We start from the raw sequence: 15,782 nt of genomic DNA on the forward strand, positions 1-15,782 counted from the left end.
CAAGTTTAGCAGGACCTTTAATAATTTCAAGACTCAGCATATGCCATGGGAAATGAAGACTGGAAATACTAAAAGTCAAATTTAGGGGCAGTGTTCTTAGTAGGGAACACTGAGTATTTTTCTAAAGTGTTTATGCTGTTGGCCTCTGTTTCTGTTCTTTCGCAGCCTGTGATATGTTGGAAAACGGATGGGCTTGAAGCTGGTAAAAACAAGCATGGAATCCAATCAAAAGAGTTTAGATCAAGTGATTTTACTTCTCTTTGACCTTTGCATTGTGTAACAGGTAAAATGTGGGCGAGCTGTCGGGATACACAGTTGCCAGCAGGTGTTAGTTTTCCGCTTTTGAAGCAGCTTTATCTTCTTTACTTTTAGTCACTTTTACTCTTTGACCAGCAGTATCATCACATCTCAGCTTTTTCAAATCGTGCACTTTGTAGCAGTTTCTAGTCCATACATAGTCCCAGAGATAAGAAGAGAAGTTCCTTTATTTGAGGATAATTTTTCATGAACATCATTATCATGTTTTGACATTTATTAAATATTTGCTTGTTTGGAAGAGACAATTCGTCATTTAAAAACCTCAACATTCAATCGACTGTATTGCTTAGGCAGGCAGAAGAATAAATGAAATTAAGGCATTTGTTCTTCTAAATTATTAGGTAATCTCATGTTCTTCATCCGCGTATGTAATGTTACTCTTTAATCTTCTCCAAAATATGTTCTTATCTGTCAGCTCATTTCATTTGACCCTCCAGACCACTGTAGGAAATTGTTTGATATATATATACATCTATTTTTTTACAGTCGAGGAAACTTAGACACAAAAGACACATACCCAGCTTTAGTGTCTTGCCCAAGAATTCAAGGCTGTCCAGTGTTGGCTGTCCAAAGAGGAGCTAGAGACACATTAAATGCCGTGTCATCTGCAGTAAGTATTTGCACATAGTCCCACATTAACCATGTTAATGTTATAAATACCCATGCATCTGCTTTAAGGTGCTCCAAGGTAACGTTTTGCCCACATGCATTATTTTCTTTTAGAATTTTTGATTATTCATAATATCTAGCCAATAACAATTTCAGTGTAAATGGGCTGGTGAGTATATTACAATCACTTCTACCTATAGTTACTGTCCTTGGAAAGCCTTTATTCTCAGCTCTTTATTAAGAACTTTAAAACTCTTGATGTAACACAAATTCAATCAGATCATTTAAAAATGGTTACTAGTGCATTATAATAGTTCTTGGTTGCAAATGTATATTTTGTTATTTATAAGCCCTTTGATTACGACTATACATTAGCAATAAATGTAAGTATATCACCAACCCAGCTTTGAAGTAAAAGATTCTGTCAGTTTACCCTACATAAGGTCATAAAGCAATATCACCTTCTAACTTAAAGTGACTTAAAACCAACTGAGCAGATGTATGTAAATGCTCTTGCACCAATTCCAGTATCTCCCAAGCAGGGAAACACTGTAAGAAAAGAAAACAAACTCACCCATTCCCTTTTCTTATCTACATTCAGACCAAGCACATGAAGTATTCCCAGAAGTGAAAAAATATAATTCAGTTGTCTCCTGCCTGGGTTTCCATCTGGACTTCATCATGCAACAATGAGAAAAGAGCACGGTAAATGGCTTCAGCCTAATAACATTTTTAATGGAATGCTGGTATGCCCCTCTTCCAAGTGGTCTAAAAAGACAAAAGCCTCTGCACAGTTAAAAGCTATTTGTGGGAAACAGAAAGATATGTGGCTTTAAGCAGTATTTCTATTTAAGCAGAAAATCAGAAATTCTTCATTTAATAAATGTGTGTGCACAGCATCTAAGTAAAAGGATATATGAAATCAAAGTTCAAACAATAAGATTTCCTGAAACTCATTTTGTTCTTTTCTTCTGTGATATTGTAATTATTTTAAAATTAGGCTTCAAATTATTTTTTGCTTTATACAATGAATGATTGTCTTTCTTATTCTAAACTCTATTTTGCCAGGAATTGAGCTATTCTACCTTTATTTTGGTGAGTATATAATAGTATCTTTCTCCACCTTTTTACTTTTAACCTAGCTATATGTTTTTTTTTTCTTTTTTCTTTTTTTGGTTTTAAGGAGCAGAAAGTTTATTTATTTATTATTTTTGAGATGGAGTTTCACTCTTGTCACCCAGACTGGAGTGCAATGGCACGATCTCAGCTCACCGCAACCTCCGCCTTCTGGGTTCAAGCAATTCTCCTGCCTCAGCCTCCCAAGTGGCTGGGACTACAAGCACGCACCACCATGCCCAGCTAATTTTTGTATTTTTAGTAGAGACGGGGTTTCACCTTGTTGACCAGGATGGTCTCGATCTCTTGACCTCGTGATCCACCCGCCTCGGCCTCCCAAAGTGCTGGGATTATAGGCGTGAGCCACCGCGCCCAGCCAAGGAGCAGAAAGTTTAATAGCCAATAAAGAAGGAAGAAGCTCACCCATAGAGACAGAGGGAGGGGGATCCAAAGCTGGGAGAGGAAACCCCAAGTGCCATGGAAATCAGCCAGTTTTATGAGAAGGCAATGTCTGGTTTGCATAGGGCTCAGAGGATTGGTTTGACCACGTATGTAATTCACATAGCCACAGAAAAACTGGCTCTCCCACCCTAGTCTTTTAATGTGCAAATACAGGATGCCATGATGTCCTACACCTGTGGGGACATGTGGGGCAGGCCACATTGCCAGGCACTTGTGGGGCAATAACCTAGCTACATCTTTATATTGAAGTGGGCTTTCTTGTAGACAGCATGTCTTAGTAGTAGAGTCTAACTCATTATTCCAGTCCGATAATCTGATGTTTAACTGGCATATTTAGACCATTTACATTTAAACTGACTACTACCATATTTGAATTGAAATGCACCATCTTGCTGGCTGTTTTCTATTTGTTCTGTTAACTAAAATAAGTGACTGAGGCAAGCATCTCAATCAATCGAGGTTTACTGAGCTGGAGCTTGAGGGTGTGCCCAAGATAAACATGAGTCACAGACATCCTCTGTCGCTGGCATTCTCCCTGAAAAGGTTTTCAGGAGGTTCAGTATTTACACGTTTCCTTAAGGGAGAAAAGTCATGTAGGAAGAGTGGGAGTAGGCAGAAGAATGATTGCTCTCATATTGTCTTTGTTCTGTACCTGAGAAAATAAGGATTATTAGTGTGAAGTCCAATGGACATATCCTTGTTTTATGGGAGAATATACATGTTGAAAGGTTCAGAGGCCAGCAAAGAGCAATTGATGAGGGCAGTCATCCAGAGATGCCTGAGGCCACTTGCCTTTCTGTGGGGCCTGGGTAATGTACAAGGCTCTGACATAAGGGTGTGAAGCAATAGCTATGCATTTGGGGGAAAAGACGGAAATGTCGAGTGACTCTGTTTCCAGTTTCCTCTGGTGTAACGTGCCCTGAGGGTTCCGAAAGTATTTTTCTTCACAATTTTATTTTTTTCATATCTTTTGCTTGCTTTTTGAGTTTGAGTATTTTATGATTCCACTTTATCTCCTTCATGGAATTATTATTATACCTCTTTTTAAGTGTTTTTAGTGATTAACTTAGGTTTTAGAATAAAGATTAAAAACATGAATCTAGCTTCGCTTCATATAATATATGCCACTTTGCACATTTCCAATCCTCCCATTTATTCCTTGCGCCATTTTGTCACACATTTTACTTTTACAAAGGCTGTAAAGATATACTTCATTGTTATAATTTCTGCCTTAAACAGATTTTTTTAAATAAAGCAAATAAATTAAAAATAAATATTGTATTTTCCTTTCATTTATTCTATTTCTAATGCTCTTCATTTCTTTGTGTGGCTTCTAGTTTCTGATTACATCCAATTTCCTCTGTCTGAAGAACCGCCTGAAACATTTCTCACAGAGTAAGTCTCCTGACAATAAATTTCTTTCCTTTTTGATTGTCTGAGAAAGTCTTTATTTCTTTTTCACTTTTGAAGGATATTTTTGGAGTGTATAGAAGAATTCTACGTTGGACGCTTTTTTCTCTCAGCACTTTAGAGAGGTCACTTCATTGTCTTCTGGGTTTCATAGTTTCTGATGAGACATGGCTTGATTCTTATCTTTGTTCCTTGATAGATAACTTGTCTATTTGTTACAGGAACGTGGTCCCAATCCGGACCCCAGAGAAAGATCTTGGATCTCATGCAAGACAGAATTCAGGGTGAGTCTGCAGTTCAAAGTGAAAGCAGGTTTTTAAGACAGTAAAGTAATAAAAGAATGGCTACTCCATAGACAGAGCAGCCCCAAGGGCTTCTGCTTGCCCATATTATGGTTATTTCTTGATGGTATGTAAACAAGAGGTGGTTATTCATACCTCCCCTTTTTAGACCATAGAGGGTAACTTCCTGACGTTGCCATGGCATTGGTAAACTGTCATGGCGCTGGTGGGAGTGTAGCAGTGAGGATGACAAGAGGTCACTTTCCTTGCCATTTTGATTTTGGTGGGTTTTGGCCGACTCCTTTACTGCAATCTGTCTTATCAGCAAGGCCTTTATGACCTGTATTTTGTACTGACCTCCTGTCTCATCCTGTGACTTAGAATGCCTCAACCGTCTGGGAAGGCAGCCCAGTAGGTTTCAGCCTTATTTTACTCAGCTCTTTTTTAAGATGAAGTTGCTCTGGTTCACACACCTCTGACGTTTTTGTCTCTGCTGACCTGGAAGATTCTATCTTTGTCCTTTGTTTTTAGCAGTTTGACTATGGTATACTTAGGATTTGTTTGTTTATTTTTAATATACATAGGTTTATCCTGCTTTGTGCTCTCCAAGTTTCTTGGACCTGTGGTTTGGTATCTGTCACTAACTTTGGAAAATTCTTGGCCATTATTTTTCAAATATTTTGTTTGCTCTGTTATCTGTCTTTTCCTTCCGGGATTTCTATTATGTTTATATTTCACTATTTGATATTAACCACAGCTCTTGAATGCTCTTTTCATTTTTTCTTATTTTTCCAGTCTTCTTAGTCTTTGTATCTCTGCTCAGGTAATTTTTATTGATTTATCTTAAAGCGCACTGATTGTTTCCTCAAGTCTTCTGATGAGGCCGTCCAAGGAACTCTTTATCTTCATTACTATAACTAAAAAGCAGGTTATTTGTTTGCTGCATGTAGAGTCCAATGAATAAGAGCAAGGTCTTGGTGCAAGAAAGTAAATTTATTTCTGAAGCTAATTTTGCATTTACTAAGACCTAAGTGGGAAGTATGAGGAAGGGGAAAGGGAAAAAGAAGAGAAAAAGCCAATTAAACTAGGTCTTAGAAAAATGTCCTACACACCAGCAACAGCCAAGCTGAGAGTCAAGTCAGGAATACGGTTCCATTCACAGCTGTCACAAAAAAGAATAAAATAAGTAGGAATATAGCTAATGAGGGTGGTAACAGATCTCTACAATAAGAATTACAAAACATTGCTCGAATAAATCAGAGATGACACAACAAATGGAAAAACATTCCATAATCACGGATAGGAAGAATCAATATTGTTAAAATGGCTATACTGCTCAAAGCAATTTACAGATTGAATGCCATTCCTATCCAACTACCTAATGGTATTCATCACAGAACTAGAAAAAACTATTTTAAAAATCATATGGAACCAAAATGAACCTGAATAGCCAAGGAAATCCTAAGCAAAATGAACAAAGTTAGAGGTATCATGTTACTCGACTTCAAACTATACTGCAGGGCTACAGTAACCCAAACAGCATGGTACTGGTGTAAAAATGGGCACACAGACCAAAGGAACAGAATAGAGAACCCAGAAATAAGGCTGTGCACCTAAGACCATTTGATCTTTGACAAAGCTGACAAAAACAAGCAATAAGGAAAAGACTCCCTATTCAATAACTAGTGCTGAAATAGCTGGCTAGCCATATGCATTGAAACTGGACCTGTGTCTTATACTGTATACAAAAATCAACACAAGATGGGTTAAAGACTTAAATTTTAAACCCCAAACTATAAAACCCTGGAAGACAACCTAGGCAATACATCCTGGACATAGGAATGGGCAAAGATTTTATGACAAAAACACCAAAAGCACTTGCAACAAAAACAAAAGTTGACAAGCAGGAGCTAATTAAGCTTAAGAGCTTCTGCACAGCAGAAGAAACTATCAAAGAGTAAACAGACAGCCTATAGGATGGGAGAAAATATCTGCAACTATGCATCTGGCAAGGTCTATTATCCAGCATTTATAAGGAATTTAAACAATTTACAAAAAAACCCAGCCCCATTAAAAAGTGTGCAAAGGACATGAACAGACACTAGAAGACATACATGCAGCCAACAAACATATAAAAAATTGTTCAACATCACTGATCTTTAGAAAAACACAAATAAAAACCATAATGAGATACCATCTCACACCAGTCAGAATGGTTATTAATAAAAAGTAAAAAAATAACAGATGCTGGTGAGCTTGTGGAGAAAAAGGAACCTTATACACTGTTGGTGGGAGTGTAAATTACTTTATGCATTGTGGAAAGCAGTATAGCAATTTCTCAAAGATCTAAAAGCAGGACTACCATTAACCCAGCAATACCATTACTGGGTATATACCCAGATGGAATAGAAATCATTCTACCATGAAGACACATGCACATGAATGCAGCACTATTCATAATAACAAAGACATGGAATCAACCTAAATGCCCATCAACAGCAGATTTGATAAATAAAATGTGGTTCATATACATCATGGAATACTATGCAGTCATAAAAAAGAATAATATCATGTTTTTTTGCAGGAACATGGATGAAGCTGGAGGCTATTATCTTTAACAAACTAATGCAGGAACAAAAAACCAGATACTGTATGTTCTCACGTATAAGTGGAGCTTAATGATGAGAACTCATGATTACAAAAAGAGTACAACAGACACTGGGGTCTATTTGAAGGTGGAGGGTAGAAGAAGGGAGAGGAGAAGAAAAGATAACTATTCATCATCTGAGTGATAAAATCATCTGTACAAAAAAACCCATGACATGAGTTGACCTATGTAACAAACCTTTGCATGAACATTAGAACCTAAAATAAACATTTTTTTAAAAGGCAAATGGGAGTACTCAATTACATTGACATGGATCAAACTGGGGAGAACTGATATTTTAACAGCATTGAATCTTTCAGTTCCAGATAATGATATATCTCTACTTATTTACTTAGGGTTTCTTTAATTTCTTTTAGCACTATTCTGTTGTTTTCAGTCTTAAGGTATTTTATATTATTTGTTAAATTTATTTTTGAGTGTTTTGTATTTATTAATGTTATAAAAAATGAAATATATTTTTAAAATATTTCATTTACAAATTCTTGCTGCTAGTACATAGCTATATAATTGATTGTGTATTTTGCATACAAAATCACTACACTCTCTTATTGGTTATAATATCCATTTTGTAACTTCCTTAAGAAAAGGGAAGTAGGTAAATAAAAAACAAGAAACAAATATAATAAAATTATAAAATGGTAGACATAAATTCAAACACATCAATATCCACATTTAAAAATAAATGATCTAAATATATTAATTAAACTCAGATTGCCAAAACAAATTTTTTAAAGTGACCCAACTATATGTTATCTACAAGATACTAACTTGGCATACATTTGCTTAAAAACTAAGGTTGGTGAAAGATACATCATGCAAAAATGAATCAAACAAAAGCCAGAATCACTATATTAGACAAAGTAGACTTCAGAGCAAAGAAATATACCAGGGATAAAGGACATTGCACAATGATAAAAGAATCAATTCACCAGGAAGATATAACAATTCTAAGTGTGTATGTACCTAATAGCTTCAAGATACGTAATGCACATAATGACAGAACTGAAAATGGAAATAGACAAATCACAGTTATAGTTGGAGACATCAATTCTCTCCTCTCATTATTTTATAAAGGCAATATACAAAATATCAGCAAGTATATAGAAGACCTAAACAATACTACCAATCAACCAGATCTAATAGACATTTATAGAACATTCCATCCAACAACTGCATGATACACATTCTTTAGAAGTGCCATTGCAACACCCACCAAGATAGATTAAATCCTGGGAAATAGCAAATTTAAAAATATTTAAAAGAATTAAAATAATGCAAAGCATAGCCTCTTATAGTGGAGTTAAACTAGAAACCAATAATTGGAAGATGATGGGAAAAATTTCAAAAACTTGAAATTAAATAACACATTTACAAATAATTCATGAGTAGAAAAGAAGGGCTCAAGGAAAATTAGAAAATACTTTGAACTGAATGGAAATGAGAAGACAACACATCGAAATTTGTGGGAAGCAACTAAAGCAATGCTTGGAGGAAAATTTATAGCATTAAATACTTATATGAAAAAAGAAGAAAGGGGCCAGGCATGGCGGCTCACACCTGTAATCCCAGCAATTTGGAAGGCTGAATTGAGCAGATCTCTTGAAGTTAGGAGTTTGAGACCAGCCTGGCCAACATGACGAAACCCTATCTCTACTAAAAAATACAAAAATTAACCGTGAGTAGTGGTGCATGCCTGTAATCCCAGCTACTCAGGAGACTGAGGCAGAGAATCACTTGAACCTGGGAGGCGGAGGTTGTAGTGAGCCAGGATCATGACACTGCACTCCAGCCTCAGTGACAGAGTGAGACTCTGTCTCACCCACACACAAAAATAATAATAAGAAGAAGAAAGGTTTCAAAACAACAATCCGTGATGCAACCTTAAGGAATTAGAAAAAAAAGAGAATAAAATAAAATAATGAAAAAAGGAAGAAAGAAGACAAAAGCCCAAATCAATCAAATCAATAAAATTGAAACAGAAAAACAGAGAAAAATCAATGAAACTAAAAGCTGGTTATTTGAAAAGGCTAATAAAACTGATAAACCTCTAGAAAAACTGAAAGATGAGATTTCATTAAAGATCCTATAGACATTAATATAATGGTAAGAAAATACTCTGAAAAAATTATACACATAAATACAACAACTTAGATGAAACGGAACACTTCCTCAAAAGCTACAGATTGCCCAAACTCACTCAAGAGGAGGAAGCAATTCCCAGCTCATTTGATTAGGTCCAGCATTGCTCTGACACCAAAAACAGAAAAAAATAACATTAAAAACTCTACAGACCAATATATTACATGAACATAAATGTAAAAATTCTTAGCAAAACATTAACAAATCAAACTCAGCAAAATACAAAAAGATGTACACCATGACTAAATGGGCTTTATTCTGGGATTGCCAGACGGTTCAATATTTAAAAATCAGTCAACATGTTTCACAGTGTTAAGAGTCTAAAGAAGAAACCCACACAATCATACCCTGTTGGATATATTGCACACAACCAATCAATTGGTGCAGTAAAAACATTTAATAAAATTAAACATTCATTTATTATTATACAGACTCTCAGTAATACAAGGGAACTGTATTAACCTGATAAAAGTCATCTACCTAAAACATGCAGTTACATCATATTTAATGGTGAAGGACTGGATGCTTTCCCCTTAATATTAGGAGCAAGACAAACATGTCTGCTCTCACTGCTACTATTAAATATGGCAGTGGAAGTCCTAGCCAGCACATGAGGGCAAGAAAAAGAGATGAAAAGCATATGGATCAGAAAGAAAGAATGAAAAGGCCGTCTTTGCGCATGGTATGATATTCTGTAGAAAAGCTCAAGAAACCTGTAGAAAAAAGACCTCCTAGAACATAAGTGGTTTAGTAAGTTTTCAGGAGATCAAGTCAACAGACCAAGATCAATCTTATTTTTACATAGTAGCAATGAACAATCGGTAAGTCAATTAAAATAAGTGCTATTTACAATGGTTCCAAAGGAGTGAAACACTTAGGTGGGTATAAATCTAACATAATTACTATGGAATCTGTATGCTGATACCAAAAAACGCTGAAGAAAGAAATCCAAGAAAACCAAAATAAATGGAGACTATATTGTAATCATGCATTGAAAAACTTAGCATGGTAAAGATGTCAGTTCTCTCAAATTGATCTACAGATTTAATGGAATTTAATTATAATTCCAGTAGGAGTTTTGTGTATATAAATGAGCTAATTCTAAAGTTTATATGGAAAAGCAAAGGAATCACAATAGACAAAATAATATGAAAAGTACATTAAAGTTGAAACACATGTACCACCCAATTTTAAGAGTTACTATAAAGCTACCTTAAATCAAATCAATACAGTATTGGCAAAGCAATAGACATGTAGATCAATAGAACAGAATGGAGAGTCTAGAAACATACCCACACAGATATGGCCAATTGATTTTTAACAAAGGTGCAAAGGCAAATCAATAAAGTCATGTCAGTCTTTTCAACAAATAACATTAAAAATATGAGACGTCCACATGCAAAATAATGAACATTGACTTAAATGTTACACTTATTAGAAAAGGTAACCTAAAACGTATCACAGATCTAAATGTAAAATATAAAACTAGAAGTCTTTTAGAAAAAAATCTTCCTTAGCTGTAGTTAAGCAAAAAAGGTCTTAGACCTGTCACCAAAGGCATAATCCATTTAAGAAAATTGATAAATTGGATTTTATTAAAATAAAATAAGTGTACTTTTTGAAATACACTGTTAAAAGAATGAAAAAGACTAATAACACCAAATGCTTGCAATGGTGTGGTGCACTTGGAACTCTCACACTTGTTAGTGAGAGTAAAACATGATGTAATCACTGTGGAAAATATTTTTAAAGTATTATAAAATTAAATATACACTTACTATATAACCAAGTAATTCTGTGCCTAGGCAATTACTCAGGAGAAATGAAAACATGCATTCCTGAAGAGACTCATACAAAAATGTGCATAGCAAATTTGCGTGTCATAGCCCAAACTCTAAAGCATGGCAAACACCGATTGATGGGCCAGTACGTGAGTACATGACTCAATGTTTGTGATATTTAAACACAGATAGCAGGGTGTGGTGCCTCATGCCTGTAATCCCAGCACTTTGAGAGGGTGAGGCGGATGGATCACCTGAGATCAGGTGTTCGAGACTGGCCTGGCCAATATGGTGAAACCCTGTCTCTACTAAAAATATAAAAATTTTCTGGGCGTAGTGGTACATGCCTGTAATCCCAGCTACTCAGGAGGCTGAGGCAGGAGAATCACTTGAAGGAGGGAGGCAGAGGTTGCAGTGAGCCAAGATTGCAACACTGCACTCCAGCCTGGGCAACAAAGCAAGACCCCGTCTCAAAAAATAAAAAGAAAGAAGAAAACCAGTTAAAGCCAATTTGTGGTGCTAGAACACTACCTGCCCATGTGAGGTGGTGGAGGGAAGCACGTGGGAATTTTCTAGAATGACGGGTAGGTTCTATATGTAAATCACGGTGGTAAATGTATCCAAAGATGGTTGTAATGATCCTTCCCATCCTGTATGCTCTCTTCCAGTGTGACTTGTCCACTCTCCCAGCACCACAAGCTTTCTCCTCCTATTGAATGTGGCTAGTGCTGTGACCTTTTTTGACTAACCAAATAAAGAAGTGACGATGTACAACTTTCAGGCCTGTGCCTTCTCAGACTGCCATTCCATCATTTTCCTTTAGAGCATCCAGCTCCCATGCAGCTGCCTGGAGAGGCTCACATCAAAAAGGGGAGGCCCTACATCAGTAGTCTCAGCTGGTATCCAGTATCAGTTCTAGCCTTTTAGGGCCGGCCAGCCATCCCAGCCACAAACGGACATCAGAAGAGCTCAACTCATAGTGTACCAGGTCAGCTCATAGAACCTTGAGAAGTTGTTCATATTTTAAGTTAATTAGCTTTGGGGCAATATTTATGTATCAGTAAGTAAACAATACCTTGGGCTATTAGTTACATGGGCATATACATGGGGCACAATTCATAGGATTGTACATTTATGATCTGAACATTTTCTTGTGTGTTAACCTCAATAAAAAATATTTATAAGTAAAAGTAAACCATAAGAGTATTATATAGTCATGTAAACCCAAAAGCAGTCATAATAAATAGTAAAAATTTAAAGCCTATTCTATTAAAATCAGAAACTAGAAAGGGGGTGCTCTGGGATTCAAACTCGCTTTGAAGGTTTTAGCGAACTCAATATGCAGGAAATTGAAACTGCAGAAGTTATGGAGGAGAAGAGAAAAAAGATATTTGCTGGTGTGATAAATTGCATATCCAGAAAACTCCAGAGACTCTATTTGACATTATGATGAATTAATTAAAAATAAAAAGAGGCAACTGGATTAATTGTAAATCTACACATGCTAGTGGCTTTCTCTATATAAACAATAGAATAGAAATTTTAAAGATCCAATTTAAATAAAAACACAAATATGAAATAGCTTAAATAACTATAAAAAGCACATGGAGAAAGCCACAAAATATTATTAGAACTTAGATAAACTATAAACTGAGATATTCTGTATACCTGATTGGGAAAACATTGTATCGTGAAAATATTAATCTTCCATATGTATACATATATATACACACTAACACAATTCAATCACAATCCCAACATTTCTGGTTACCTGGTTCAAGTTTATGTACAATTCACATGGAAGAACAGCTAAAATGATCTTGAAAGCAAAATGATTGCATATTTGCTTTATCAGCCACTAAAATTTATTATATAAAATGTACTGAAATTTAAAGCATATATCGTTAGAACAGTAAACACAGAACTGAGAGGCAGAATGCAGAGTCTGTATGTAAATCCCAGAATGTATTTGTGCCAAAGTTGGCATTTCAGTTCAGGGGGTTATTTAATATTAATATACGATGCTGGCCTAAATTGTACTTTACCTGCAAGAATGCAATGTTGGGATTTCCAGTCTTAACATACATACAAATAATCCTTGATAGATGAAAATGGAGGTATTTTGGTTGGGAAGTTTTATCAAGGACACATGTATATATATTTTTTTGATAAAGTTTTTTTTGGTACATTGAGGGGAACTCATGGTTTCGTATTGCTACTTTTGAAGACCCTATGCTGAATGCCTTTGTAAAATCTTGAATTTGGGAATGAGAGAAGAAACACTGGCTCTGTACACATATATACACATGAATGTGTACACTCACACACAAGCAAACGTACTGAACTCATCCCTCGTCATTTTCTCATCTTACCTAAACACTCTTGTCTTTCCAGTATGTTCATGCTGCTGCTGCAGGGAGGTGAAAGGAAGGGAGTTGCGGAGGAAGGAAGGGAATGAAAAAGAAAGAAGGGAAAGGAGGGCCAAGTCATGAACCTTGGCAGAGTTGGCACGGATCGGGCATACCAGCTTCTTGATTCTTCGAAATGTCTTTCATCTATTCTGAAGGATTTGGCAATTTTCTCCTGTCTTTAGTTGCATTGTGTTGGTGGATAATAAGCCATTTGCGCACATTTCTCTCAGTAACAAAATGTACTACAATTTCTTTTACCTGTGGGTTTCTAAAGTACTTGGTTATTGCTTTGAAAGATATGTGAGATTGCAATCATTCCTTCAACAACCAATATTTGCTTCGTTAACATAAAGTCTATGCTCTGCTGCTGCATTTCCATGCGTTCTGAACACACAATGACTTTTTGTTCGATTGCTAAATCATAGTGAAATCTTTCTGAGGACGTTTTCAATAACAAGTTCTCATCGCTCTGACAATGCACATAACTCAGTTGAAGTGACAGCATTATGAACAGCCATGAGCAAGTTTGCTCGTGACTACTATGATGGTTCTATGTCACTGACAGTGATTGTCCTTCTGATTTTACAAAAGTTAAACTATGTAGCTGGCCATAGTGGCTTGCGCCTATAATCCCAGCTACTCAGGAGGCTGAGGCATGAGAATCGCTTGAACCCGGGAAGCGGAGAGTGCAGTGAGCCTAGATCGTGCCACCAGACTCCAGCTTGGGTGATACAGCAAGACTTTGTCTCAAAAACAAAAACAAAAAAACCTATGAAAAACTTTGAAAGGTATGTCCTAGAATCAATGAGATAAATTAAGTGCATCATTTCCAACAGCTCTGTTTTTCCTTCCTGAGCACTTTCTGTAGCAGCTGTGCCTCCCACAAACAGGCCAGTGTGTTCCTGCATCCTGAAGACACAGCCTAGGTTCAGGGGACAGCAGTGGCTCAGGCAGGCTCATGCTGTCAGCGGCAGCCCCGGCACTGGCCGGCAGCACATCCCGCTGCCACTGCCCCTTCACAGTGGGGACAAGGAGCTGTCTTGTTTGGGACACATAGAGCAGCAAGAAGCAGGATCCCTGTTGTGCAGGGTTAAGAAAAGGCAGGTTGTTTGCGAAGCCCCAGCATCCAATTGCACAGGCATCCAAAGGCTGAAAAGGAAGTACAGTCAGGTTCATGGACAGAGCCCGTTAAGTCAGAACATGAGGTGTCTAACTCTTGGGCCACAAGACTTCTCCTGCTTCTGCATCTTCTGATTCCTCTACATAGTAAACATTCCATAGGTATTTAGATAACTTTGGCTCCGACTCACTATAGTGGTAGCAGGGACCCAACTCTATATGAAACAGGGTCTAAGCCCAGGGACTTGGTTTTGTCATTCACATTCTTAACAGAGAAAATGGCTCAGCCCAGCCCATGGATCTGCTTTCTGCCCCATCCCACCCCTCCTCAGATGTTCATCTTTAGTCAACTGTGACCAACCTCAGGCTAGCCCTTCAGTAGAAACCATGAATGGGGCCACTCTTCCACCTCAAATGATGTGAGCAGAGAAGTAACAACTGGCTGGCCCAGAGCAGGCATGGTACAGCTTTTTACTCCTTATTAGAACTCCCGGAAGATGCTGCAGGGGCCTGGCTCAATATCTAGTTAATTTGTTAATCTTAAGGAAAAATTCAACTTCCTTAGGAGCATAACGATAGTAGCCAGGTCATCTCACTGTCCAGTCATGAAAAAAGAAGAGAAGAGGAGACATGGGTTCAGTTTTATCCCTAGTTTTAATATTGCCACTTTTTGTTTGCTAAAGTGCTACACAAACCTGTCGAGCTTAGAGTGTCTTCCCTACGAGCCAAACAGGTATCTAAGGTACTAACAGCAACCTACCAAGCCTGCTAGAGTAGAGCCTCTGTTTGGAATTCTATGATCCCATAAGTGATAAATAATGAAAAAGTAAGAGTAGGATGGGCATACGGGAGGGAAAGGTACTTCCTTGGGAAGATGTGCATTGATGTGTGGATGAATAGATGTACTTTACAGCATCTTCCTTCCTTCCCTCCCTCCCTCCCTCCCTCCCTTCCTTCCCTCCCTCCCTCCCTCCCTCCCTCCCTTCCTTCCTTCATTTTGATGGAGTCTTACTCTGTCACTCAGGCTGGATTGCAGTGGCATGCTCTCAGCTCTCTAAAACCTCTGTCTCCCAGGTTCAAGCAATTCTCCTGCCTCAGCCTCCCAAGTAGCTGGAACTGCAGGCATGCAGCACCATGCCCGGCTAATTTTTTTTGTGTGTGTATCTTTAGTAGAGACAGGGTTTCACCATGTTGCCCAGGCTGGTCTCGAACTCTTGACTTCAAGTGATCCACCCACCTTGGCCTCCCAAAGTGCTGGGATTACAGACATGAGCCACTGTGCCTGGCCTGGAATATATGTATATATTTTTAGGAATTTATCATAGGGTTTCTTTAAGTGAGCACATTTGCAGAGTGTCTTGTCACAGAAGGAATGTGGCACATATATTGCCTGAAGGTAAATGTCCTCATAGGGTAAATAGGACCCTAGTCTTACAGAAGGAAGCGACCTCTGTCACACACCAATGAT

The 15,782-nt window shown here is 37.4% G+C and overlaps 1 long non-coding RNA gene across 1 annotated transcript; it reads left to right on the forward strand.

Annotated features, from left to right (window-relative positions):
* The first annotated feature begins 813 nt into the window (after positions 1-813).
* On the forward strand, positions 814-7,090 carry LOC108588891 (uncharacterized). The gene is made up of 6 exons (XR_004735949.3): positions 814-928; positions 1,529-1,632; positions 1,996-2,022; positions 3,843-3,900; positions 4,137-4,199; positions 6,781-7,090. It is a non-coding gene; the product is annotated as an uncharacterized LOC108588891 (long non-coding RNA).
* Positions 7,091-15,782: the final 8,692 nt, after the last annotated feature.

Source organism: Callithrix jacchus, chromosome 17 (assembly GCF_049354715.1).
Source record: "Callithrix jacchus isolate 240 chromosome 17, calJac240_pri, whole genome shotgun sequence".
Lineage (NCBI taxonomy): Eukaryota > Metazoa > Chordata > Mammalia > Primates > Cebidae > Callithrix > Callithrix jacchus.